The 12,300-nt window shown below is 42.0% G+C and overlaps 1 protein-coding gene and 1 pseudogene across 1 annotated transcript in view; one reads left to right on the forward strand and one right to left on the reverse strand.

Annotated features, from left to right (window-relative positions):
* LOC103176233 (solute carrier family 12 member 7) overlaps positions 1-12,300 on the forward strand; it is a 194,131-nt gene that overhangs the window by 24,821 nt on the left and 157,010 nt on the right. The gene's annotated exons all lie outside the window — the stretch shown is intronic.
* LOC121848170 lies at positions 11,238-11,471 on the reverse strand (annotated as a pseudogene).

Here is a 12,300-nt window from a genome sequence, read left to right on the forward strand (position 1 = left end):
CTGTCATTTGCTAATATCCAATGTGCTATATTGTGTACGCTATGCACCTCTTGCCCAGAGGTTTTATTCTGACTGGCCATAATGCTGCAGGTTTTTGATGACATGGATGTTTAAAGAAGAAAATCACTTTCTATGCTCTGCTAATTCAAGCCTGTTCCCCTCTGATAGGCTATCTTTCAGCTACTTTGCTCCCGCTCTCTGGAAGTCTCTTCCTGAATCCCTCCCTTCCTGCCTGCTTTAAAAATCCTTCTAAAATCTCTTTGAATGCACTTTGGGCCATTGACCTCCTACCCTTATCTTGAACTGTACTCAAGCTCTAACTCCGTTGCTGTGAAATGTTTTGAGACATTTTGCTCATACATACACAATGCTGTTGTTGTATTGTGGAGGTCTATTAGTTCTGTAGGCCTGCTGTTTTTTTACAATTGTGATCTAGAGTACAATTTATAATATAACTATTAGAATGAGGTGCCTCACACTGCAAAAAGCTTCCAGGAAGAGCCCCCACTACACCCGCCTCGGAATTCCTTAATTTAGGAATCCCGTTTGAAATCACTGGGCTTCAGATCCTATTTTCAACTTTCATTTACATTTCATGCGTGGACTCGATTAAGAAGAATTAATTGTAAGGACTGCTTCATCCTTTCTGTTCCAAAACTCACACTCATATGCAGCAGCAAAACAAGTAGGAAAACAAGACTGCAGGGAAAGTCAGATCAGAATATAGGAGGTCTGTAACTACACACACAACTTTTATGGAGAATTTCTCGACCTGTTCTTGAGTGAATCTGGGTATGGCTGTTTTTTCAAAAAAAACTTTCAGTGAGTTCATGACCCAACCATTGCAAACAAACCTTCAGCATGTCTCCTTAATGACCTTTGTTTTTAAAACAAGGCCTGTTTCTTTGCAAGTCTTTTGGATAGCGTTACTCATGTGTGTGTGTGTTGTGTCAGAACCGTTTAAAATTTGAACAATGTACCAGTCTGTTTATCAGTCTGTCCTGAAGGAATGCCACTTGCAGTCAGTGAAAGGGAAATGACTAGAAGCCTCTCCTCAAAGGGGTGTTTTTTTTTAAAAAGCAACAAAGCCTCGCAGCATTTTGATGCTTGTCCATATCCACTGCAATAGAGTGCAAATATGATATCAGCAACAGGGTTTGCAAAGGATTTGTAAATCGTGAATCCTGCTGGTAACCAGATGATCTTCACGCACATCCTCGCGAACTCCACTTTGACCATCTGCAAGTTATGTCGGAGCGGAGTTCCTACAGAGTGCTGTGATGTTTGTATGAATCGTGTGGAGGGTAAATGCCAGCACGGACTAATTGGGCTGAATGGCCTGTTTCCGTGTGATACAATCTACGTAAATTTATGGATTATCAGCAGGATTCAAAACTTGCGTATTGCTTGCGAATCCTTTTGCAAATAATTCGAGTTGATACAAACAGAGTTGGTACAAATAAGTGTAGTTTTCTTAATCACCCCCAAAAACAAAGTGATTCTTAAAGGCATACTTGTGGTGTTTATGTCTAAAGTGGGCACTGTACAGTTAATAATAATAATAATAATTCTTGCATTTGATATAGCGCTTTTCACGTCTTCTAGACGTCCCAAAGCGCTTTACAGAATATATTTGTGGGCGAACGCGGCAGCCAATTGCGCACAGCAGTGTCCCACAAACAGTTATGGATTGAAAATGACCAATTTATTATTTTTTTTGTTTTTTGGAGGGATTATTATTATATCTTCCTTGTCTGAATTCTTCTCCCGAAAATGCCTATCATTATTATTGTATTGGACATCCAAGGTGCTGTGAAATCCTTCCGACGTGAATGGCACTATACAAATGTAATTTGTTGTTGTTTATAGGTGGACGCAGACAATTGCAAACATTATCAAAGAGAAACTACATATTTTGTATAAGTTTAGATTCTCTTAAAAAGAGCTCACATTTTTCACATGATGCGCTAGGTATCTTCATCCCTTTATTGGAGACAGTTTCATGCTCCTGATGCTTTGTGCATGCCTTGCCTTTAGCTTACTTGACTGTAGTAGGCAAAGAAAGGTCAACATGTCTTTAGCTCAGTCCTTGTGTTAATTAAGTTGAAGAACACGGGAAGGAAACTTGTAAGCATTGGCTGTTCTGACTGTAAGCAATCTGGTGCTTTATTTGACCGCAAAATTGAGGGATTTCATTCATGTGAGTTGTATATAATGGCTGTATCTTTAGAAGGCCTACAATTCACATGAGGTTTACTTTAAAGCGGAGGGCAGATACAGATGCAGGATGAATAGTGCACTTAATGATTTAATGAAAGACTGCGCCTGAACATGCCCTCAAATAATGATGCAATTCACTTCTAAAGATATAAGCTTGCATCTCCAAGGTAGTTTATCCCAGGGTTCCAACCACTAATCCCCAGAGAAACTAGTCATTCACTTCATGGCTGTTTGTTGCATGTTGCTGCGTGCAAATTGGCTGCCGCATTCACCTACACCTACAATCACAACACTTTCCAGTAAATCCTGTGAAACACTTTGTAATGTTTCAACATTGTGATAAGGTTTTATATCAAATAAAAACAAAATAATACTTACATTTTATATAGCGCTTTTCAAAAAGGGAGGGTGTCTTAGAAGCACTTCACAGGAATCACTGGAAAGTGAAGTGACTTGACTCAGTACCTTGGGATGTCCAGATGTGAAAGGCACTATTTTCATATCATTTTGTTGTTGTTTGTAGGTGAATACAAGAAGTAACAAAGAAGCTACCAAATATGTATTTGGCATAACTTTAGAATAGTTTTTTAAAAAAGAGCTAGCATTTGAGACGATTCTATCAGTCTTATATGTAGACCCACTATATAGCTTGCTCTCCCTTGCAGAGTGTACTTGGTCCCTATAACTACATATAACTTGACTAATGAGTTCTTTCACTACGACAGGACTATTAAATTAAAGCAAATTTGGAAGCTTCAGTCAATCAGAGATTTATTTTACACCTCTGTGACCTAAGCTGAACCTGTTTGTGTATTCCCTCCTTCTTTGATTTATACAGAAAGCTCGAGTTAAAGCACGGTTAAGTCGGCTCAACTGAATTTTATTGGCGCTTCAATGAAATCTGCAACCCTTGGCATTATATCTTAAATGGCACGACAAAATATCAACAATATCAACTATGAAATAAACATAAATCACACTTAAATTACACACGCTAGCAGCCACTTGTAATGAAGTTAATGCAAAAGTGCACAAAGAACCAACCTCTGACTCATTAATAGTCAGAGCACCGACTTCTGTTGGCATCAGTTAGGAAAATAGTGACCACAAGCACATGGCGCTCATTCTTTTATGGACGTTGAGCCCCTTCACGAATGAAGGTATCCAGTGGTATTTGCAATATAAATTAAAGCAAATTTGGAAGCTTATGGTCCACTTAAAATCATCCTTTAAGTGACCCAATAGGGAAACCGTACACCTTCCTATCCACCTAGGCAAATTATAAATAGTTGCCTGCCAAATTGTTGCAATCGATGCTAGAATCAGATTTGATGGCACCACAAGTATCAAAATTGCTAGATACATAAAGTGCGAACAAATAAACATTACAGAACATATTTTAAACAACAAACTGGTATAGAAAACAAACAAGGTGAACCTGACACATTTTTCATGCGATTATACAGGTGTCTTCATCCCTTTACTGCTCAAAACTCTTTTGTGAAGAAAGTCAGTTACAGAGAATTATAAATAAACTCCTCTCTTGTGTCAGTTATTTATGCAACTGCGTTTTTAATGTGTTTTTCAAATTTGTTTTGTAAACCATGGTTGTTCATTCATGTGTCCCATTTATGTATCAGCCTGGTCCAGTGATAGCACTCTCGTCTCTGAGTCACTCATTCCATTGGTGTGTGCAAACTGGCTGCCATCTTTTGCCCACAAAATACACAGTCAATCCAATTTACAGTATATCCTGCAAAGTGCTTTGAGACATCTGAACGACATTAAGGCCTATATCAAATGCAATGATTATTATTCACAATCTTTTAAAAACTTTGCAGAGGAGATCAAAACGTATTTTTTTCTCCTTCCAATTTTCCAATCGTGGAGTCCTGTAGCTCAGTAGTTAGAGCACTCGCTTTACAAGCGAGAGACCTGAGTTCAATTCCAGACAGGGCGAAACCTTGGGCAAGTTTCCTTGCTCCACACAGAGCCTAATAATAATCCCTCCAAAAACCAAAAACAATAATAAATTGGTCATTTTCATTCTACGACTGTTTGTGGGACATTGCTGTGCGCAATTGGCTGCCGTGTTTGTCCACAAATATACAGTCAATTCACTTTACAGTGTATTCTGTGAAGCGCTTTGGGACGTCCTCCCGATGTGAAAAGCGCTATATCAAATTCAAGAATTATTATTATTATTATTTCCGTTCTTTTGCCCTGAGGCCCTGGCTCATTTCTGCTGTGGTGGCAGCAAAAGGTTAAACAACAACAACCAAATTACATTTATAGAAGCACAGCTCCCACAAGGCAATGGTCCTTGTGATACGATGACCCTTACACTGATGTGTGCTTGACATAGTGAATAGTATACCACCCGCTGCCTCCACTTGGCTGGCTCCAGCCTCCTGATGGCCCCTTGTCCCCTCTGCTCCACCATCAGTAGTTTTACCTTAGTTTTACCGCTACTCTGTGTGAAGGGAGCCATATAAATGCAAGTTGCGTTGTTGTAATGTTGTCATCTTCTGCATAGGAATGAAAAGACCCAAGTAAGGGTGGAGCCAGTGGAAGAGGAGCAGAGCTGTGGAAGGTTCAAAATCATCTCCCTTTAATAATAATCCTAATAATAAGCATAAACCTGCATTTCAAAAACAGTGGTGCCTTTCATATCGGTAGGAGATCTCAAAGAGTTTTCTGTGAAGTGTAGTGAAGGTGTATCTTGTAGGTGAAAACAGCAGCCAATTTGCACCCAGCAATGCAGCAAAATAGCTGTGAAGTGAATAAGAACATAAGAAATGTTGGAAGAAGACCAAGGTCCATCTAGTTCGCCTTCCACCTTCCTAGCAGTCACATGGACATATGTCCCGAACTACCTATGTACTTTATACCATAACGTTATTTGTTGAAAGAAAACTATCTAATCTGTGTCTCAAAGAATCAACACTCGCTGCTTCAACCGTCTTCCTAGGGAACCTGTTCCACAGGTTCAATCTTTGCTCATTAAAATAGTGGTTGCGTAGATTCATTCTGAATTTAACCCCCTTCAATCGCAGGCCGTGTCCTCTGGTTTTACTATTCTGGACAAGTTGGATCAGCCTGTCATGATCTATATTGTCTAACCCTTTTAGAATCTTGTTTAGAATAACCGTTTTTATTTGGGGATTGTTGACCAGGACACCAGGAGAAATTCCTTTCTCTTTTTAATAGTACCATGGGCTCCTTAATGTCCATCTCGACGGACCTAGGTTTAGCACCTCATCCGAAGAACAGCACACCCCCAGCACAGGTGCAATATCCGATGTGGGGCTTGAACCCATAACCAGAGGCGAGAGTACAGAGCTACAAACTGAGCCAGGTTGCTGCAGCACACTTCAGAACTTTTCCTCCCCTCTATCCCTGTCAAATTACTTCACTCCCTTTGTCATTTATTACTTCTCAGCCACTCTTGCTTAATTTTGCTTGTGCTCACTGTAATCCACACCCATTGCCACGGTATTGTCCTTCAGCTACTTTTCCACTGCGTCAAAGTCCAACTCTGCGAGACTGTTTGTCTCCATTGACCCTGGTTATACTTTTAATCCCCCTCACTCCTCCCTTCGTTCGCCCACATCAGTTGTTAAAAGTGATTCACAGGAGTCTCTGGAAATGTAGTGACTGTTTTGTTTGTAAGCAGATGCGAGAATTATTAAAGAATAACAACTTGTTTCGAGACACTGCCCCAAAGGTAGAGAAGACATATTTTGCAGAAGTTTAGGATTCTTTTTAAATTTTGAATAAAGCTCGGATTTTTCATGTAATCTACGGGTACCTTCATCTTTTTATCGAAGAGAGAGTTTCATACTCAAGATCCTTTTGTGAAGAAAATCAGTTGTACCGAATTATAATAAACTCCTCTCTTGTGCCAGTTATTTCGGAATTTTTTTTTAAATTGGGCTTTCAAATTTGTTTTGGTAAAATCCATAACTCACAAGTCTTCTTCCCAGAAGGGATATTATTCTCTCAGCGGCTACCTCCCAGTTCTTACTTGAAAAGAAGTTCAGGGAGGTCAAGAGGAATTTGTTGACTCATCAACGATCATGTTAAAACAATGTGAGGCAGCATTAAATAAGGCAAACAGGATGCTGGGCTATCTTGCCAAATCAGTTAAATTCACATCCCCATAAGTCTTGAAACAATGGTTCTGATTTGTGGTGTTTCTTAATCGGATTCCATGAAGCTTAGCTCATCCCTGACCAGGAATCAAGGCGACCATGGTGGTAGATATCTTATCTTGCTGTGTCCAGTGCTGCTGTCTCTGGAAGTGAGATGAAGATGAAGCAATGATAATGCCTGAAGCACAGACAACATTCAAAAAGAAAAGAGAGTTTATCCCGGTTTTCTGGCCAACAATCCCACAAATAAATTTGGTCATTCACTCCGTTGCTGTTTGTGGGACGTTGCTATGTGAAGTCAATATCCTGTGAAGTGTTTTGAGACCTCCCCCTGACATGAAAAGGCACAGTGTCAATTGCAAGGATTTGTTTGTTCATCTGCTTGGATATTTATTTAAAACATTAAATATGTCCACTGACAACAAATAGCTCAGTTTGGACGGGCAGTCTGTTTGCAGACCTATACATTCTTTTGCATTTGGCGATTTTTCCTGTGATGTTTTTTACACTGAGTGTAGGTTTGGTGATTCAGAAAATGAAAGTCGGAGAAATTAAGAGAGTGACTCGATGAAATGCTCAAACTTCCTCCCCTGAATGAAGATGGAATATGGAAACTGATTACTGCATAGTATGTTCAAGGATCCAAACTACCAAAAAAAAACTCTTTAAACTTGTGTAGCACATTCTGTGTAACCTAAGAAATTATATGTAGAGTAATATTCCAGAACATTTATAGGAACCTACAGAACTAGAAAACTATTGCGGTCATCTGGCTATTCATGGAAACCAGACGCTTCTTGATATCTCATATAGCTCAATCGATTTCTTTGGCAAGTGGCTATGTAATTTCCTCTTGAATTTGCTGGCACAATCTGCTTTTACTGCCTCTCTCCCTTGTCCGTTCCACCAATGTCTGGACCCAACATCTCAAGCAGCGAAGTTGCAAGTGAAGTGTGAAAAACTGGCTGACCATTGGCTCATCAGGTCGCTGCCGATTCACTTTGCGCATATTACTCGTATGGGCAAGAAATGCCACTGGTGTCACTTCCTGGGTGCTGCCCATGTCCTGGTTCAACAAAAACCTGCATGTACATGGCACGCTTCACACAGTGTCTTGGTGCATTTCAACAACAACAACTTGCACTTATATAGCGTCCACCATGCAGGGTAGCGTCTCAGAGCGCTTAACAGTGGTGGAGCCTGACTCCGAGCTAGGAGGGGAGGTGACCGTAAGCACAGTCGAAAAGGAAGGTTTTCAGGAGGGATTTGAAAAAGGGGAGAGAGGGGAGCAAGACAGAAGGATTGAGGGAGAGTGTTCCAGAGTTTCGGGGCGTAGTGGCTGAATGCGTGACCTCCAATGGTGAAGCAAACGGCGCAAGGGACAAGTAGGAGGCCCGTGCCAGTCGAGCGGAGGCGCCAGGTGTGGATTGGGGAGAGAGGAGGTCAGAGAGTTAGGGAGGTGCCAGGGAACTGGTGAGATGTGGGTACGGAGTTTGGTCCGGGTACAGGTAGCAGATTTCTGAAGAGCTGGATTTTTTGAATGGTGGAGCTGGGGAGACTGGTGAGGAGTGTGTTTGAGTAATCCAGGCGGGGGGTGACAAACGCATGCATGAGGGTTTCTGGTGCATTTGGGGTTAGGTACGGTCCGAGGCGGTCTATGTGGCAGAGGTGGAGGAAGGCGGTCCTGGTTGGGGACTGGATGTGGGAGAGGAAGGACAGCTGGGGGTTGAACCAAACGCCTAGATCGGGCACTGGTTCAGTGAGTCTGAGGAAGAGCCTCCCTCAGAGACTCCTTTGTAACATGAGGTCACCAGGCTTCCTGTGCAGGATGTGACATCTGCGATGACCTGATGACCCAGACATCTTTTTTTTGGTGTGTGAAGCCGGCCAACCAGTTAAGGCCGGTCTACAAGATACCAGTGTTATAAGTGAAACGGGCTATAAGTGGGGAGGGTAGTATGGAGTTACCATGTATTCACCACTGTCCGTGCAATGCAATAAATCCTGAACGGTTTGTTTCCTTCGCGCTTCTGATACTGTGTGTATATTTAGCCCGGAAGAAAGGCACATGGACAAAACTCGAACGGTGTCTCTGTTCTAAAACTGCCTTTTCTTTGAAGGAAATGGTTCTGCATGTACTTTGTTACTTTTTTATATATATACTAGAGGATAAAGTTTCATTGTGTAAGGTGCTGAATGAAACCGGGCAGTCTGTTAAATGACGTCCTTTGATCCTTAATAGACTATTTGGCAACATGTAAACGGAAACAGATATCTGTTCATAAAACACAGAGCGGAGGATGTTAAGTCCTCTCTGACTGTTCTAGGAGTGTTCAGTTTCAGTCTCACTGCTCCACTGATTGTGTGCAATTGAAAGAGGCGCAAATATCACTGCAGATTATTAGCATGGGCTGTGCCCTTCATCAGTGGCAACTTGGACCTCCCTCCTGCCTCTCAAGAGGATTACTGCAGTGTAATTTTACCCATGGTATGTGCACTGCAACAGATGAAGAAATTGATGTGTTTCTCATTTGCAACCTGGACAAAGGGAGCAATTGTCATCTACAGCTGGGGGAAGGGAGGCACTGCTCTTTCGTGAGTTAGCTTGTCTCAGTTGGCAGCACTTTCACCTCAGAGTCAGAAAGTTACGAGTTCAAATCCCCATGTCAGTACTTTGAGCAGCACTGGGCAAATAATAAATAATAATAATAATCCTTGCATTTGATATGACGCTTTTTCAGGTCTTCTAGATGTCTCAAAGCGCTTCAAAGAATAGACTGTAAAGTGAATCGACTGTATATTTGTGGGCAAAACGCGGCAGCCAATTGCGCATAGCAGTGTCCCACAAACAGTTGTGGATTGAAGTGACCAAATTTTTTTTAAGGATTATTATCAGGCGTATGGAGTAAGGAAATTTGCCCAAGGTTTCGCCCTGCCGGGAATCGAACCCAGGTCTCTCGCTTGTGGGACGAGATCTCTAACCACTGAGCTACAGGACAAAGTACTGCATTGTCAGTGATGCTCTCTTTTGGCTGATATGTTTTTTTTAACAAATGAAGTCCCTTCAGCCTTTTCAGGTGGACTCTGCCACTCATTGAAAAGCGAGGAGCCTGGCCAACCATCCAGTAAATAACATTGGTCATTCATTTCAATCATAGTTGTGGGATCTTACTGCGTGCAAAATGTCTCCCGCAATCCCCTACAGCATTTGCCTGCATTTACCTGTGAAGCACTTTGAGATGTTTTAAAGTTATAGGTCCTATAACAACTGCAGATTGTTTCTTTTAAAAATGTTATGCTTTTCAGCAGCAAAACAGATGGTTCCCTACACTGCAATGCATGCCCTTTCTATTCCCTTGTAACTCAGTTTGTGCCAGTGACAGTTCTCTTCTGTTGTCCTCGTCAGGAAATTGCTCATTACTATTAGAATGTAGTTCCTGTGTGATTTTTTTTCATCTTGTGTAAGTCGTTTATAGTGCTTGTGTAGTATTTCTGGTCGGCAGGGTTATCAATATCCAGGAATTTGGTGAAAGGGCAGGGTTATGATATTAAATTGCAGATTAGCTGTCATCACATAAACTCGTGAGCAGGCTGTATGGGCTGAATAGTCTGGTTCTATTCCTTTCTTATTATCTCATGTTCTCACCAGCAGTGGTCCTGCTGATTTGGAGTCCAGTATATTCCTGTATTTTTCACATCAAGCCTCATGGTCATGTCCTGAATCAGCTCAGCGAGTTGCTCTGCTTGAGATCAATTTGGTTCAGTTGTGGTAGTCGGATTGTTAGCTTCTCATTGATCCTTCCAAGTGGATCAAAGATATCAGCCTCTTTATGATTCCAGCCAAAGTTATCGATCCTCTTTATGATGAAAAAGACTTTTACTATGCAGGTAAAAAAAAATGCAACCTATGCTGTGATATTGTGACATCGTTGAAACTTCTGTCCCTGTCTGTTGTTGTGTGGATCTGGATCTGTGAGGATGAGTCTCCTTCTTAACTATATAAGTGCACGTTGTTGTTGCTGTTGTTTATTTGAGGTGTTGTTGGCCAGGACATGGGGAGACAGGACATCTTTTGTATGACCTACTCTTTCTCTGAATGGAGTTCATTGAATTGCTAGCCTCTCATTCTCTCTCTCTCTCTCTCTCTCTCTGACCTGGAGCATTTCAGTGTTTTCTTGTTTGTTTGCTTTTTGCCTCGAAGCAACAGGCTGTTCTCTCTGTGGCAGCCTTTCCTTCAAAAGCACTGAGTTCCATCAGTCAGAGCTGGAGCTGTGCTTACAAGGCAACTAGGAGCTGTCAAATTCTTAATGGGACAGCACATTGGTCATCCCTGTTTGAATGACGATTCTTTTTTTGACCATGTATCAGGCAAGTAATCACAATTCAGATGGGAATATAAATTCAACTTGCAGCACCTCAGTGTGTGGATTGAGGAATTGGGCGATGGTGACTTGGCTGTGAATTGTTTCCCAATACTATGCTGCCTGTGATAGGAAATATGGAAATATATTTAATGAACTTAACCTCTTTGTTTCCAGCACAAAAAGTTCTAACCCCAAATCAATACTTGGATGTTTGTATGTAGGTAACTAGATTATTTTTGCTGAGCGAGGATGGGCCTCACTCACGTCCTTTAAGCTGAATTAAACTGGAGGGTGTTCCGCAAGGGAACAAGAGATGTTCAAACTCTCCAGATCCCAAATCGTCAAAGGCTGTTGCAGACCTGATACCTGTCTTCACGACCAGCCGAACAAGTCAGGTGACTGGACCTACTCTCTGGCTGGACAAGACTGACCTGAGCCTAATGATCAGGTGCTCAAGTTGGTTGTATTCCAGTATCTCTGCTTCCTCTTTGTGAGAGCAGATAGCACTCCTTAGATCAGAAGTACTGCAATACCGATACCCCCAACAGTGGGCCAATGGCAGCTCCTGCCAGAAGCTCATCCTCCCATAATGTATTATGGGGAGATTCAGTCGTGGCGCTGCATACACAAGTCAATCTCAAAGGAAGATCTTTCTGGTTGGTGCATATCTCAAGCAAGTAACTGATAAGAACAAATACTATACTAGATCTTAGCCAAAAGGCCGAGAAACAATCTATGTAGGTGACCAGTGTATATTGCTTTCCTGTGTATCTAAGGGGATGAAAATGTTTTGGTCGCCTTTGTTGAATCAAGCAGGTGGCTAGTGGCAAAGACCCTCAGAGTTCCCGTGCACATGTAGTTGGCACCGGAGATTTCTGCCAATTCTTCAGTAGGCTAAGATGCCACCCGTGTGAAGGGTGCTATATAAATATATACGTTGCTGCTGTTGTAGCCTGTGGCCCAGGCGCTCAGCACCTCACCACAGCAGTAGCAGCTGTTTCCTTCCACTCTCCCTCCCCCCATCTTCTTCCAGAGAAGGACAGTTTCAGCAACAGTCATTGCTGGGCTGCTCTCAGACAGTTGATTCAATAACACAGGAAAAGGTGCAGGGCCAGATTGGCCACAGGTTGTACAGCTCAGGGCTATGTTGGGGTGGGGAATAATTAAGAACTGAAGTGAATACTTTTGAAAATGGATGAGAGAGGAAATGTGGAGAGAGGAAACTCGTACATTGTGCAAGTGAAAAAAAAACATCACGTGTGCAGAGTTTGTGCCCTTGGTATCTTAAACGAGCAGGCATGCCTGTGAGACACTGAACTGGGCTGAATAAATATACTGTTGCTGTGCTGAGTATTCTTCCAACTGGAGAACAACAAACAAGCTGCAACTTTTAAAAAGGCAAACTTCTCGGTGATTTAGTGACGATCTGTACAGTTTAATCCCTGACGTCACCTCACCCACCCCTTCCCCCACCAGTATTCTAGTGTGAACACACTGACAGGTTGCATGGCCCAGGGCCGTGTTGATGGGTGGGGTACGATTAAGAATTGCACGAATTCCTG

Source organism: Callorhinchus milii, unplaced genomic scaffold (genome assembly GCF_018977255.1).
Source record: "Callorhinchus milii isolate IMCB2004 unplaced genomic scaffold, IMCB_Cmil_1.0 Scaffold2, whole genome shotgun sequence".
Taxonomy (NCBI): domain Eukaryota; kingdom Metazoa; phylum Chordata; class Chondrichthyes; order Chimaeriformes; family Callorhinchidae; genus Callorhinchus; species Callorhinchus milii.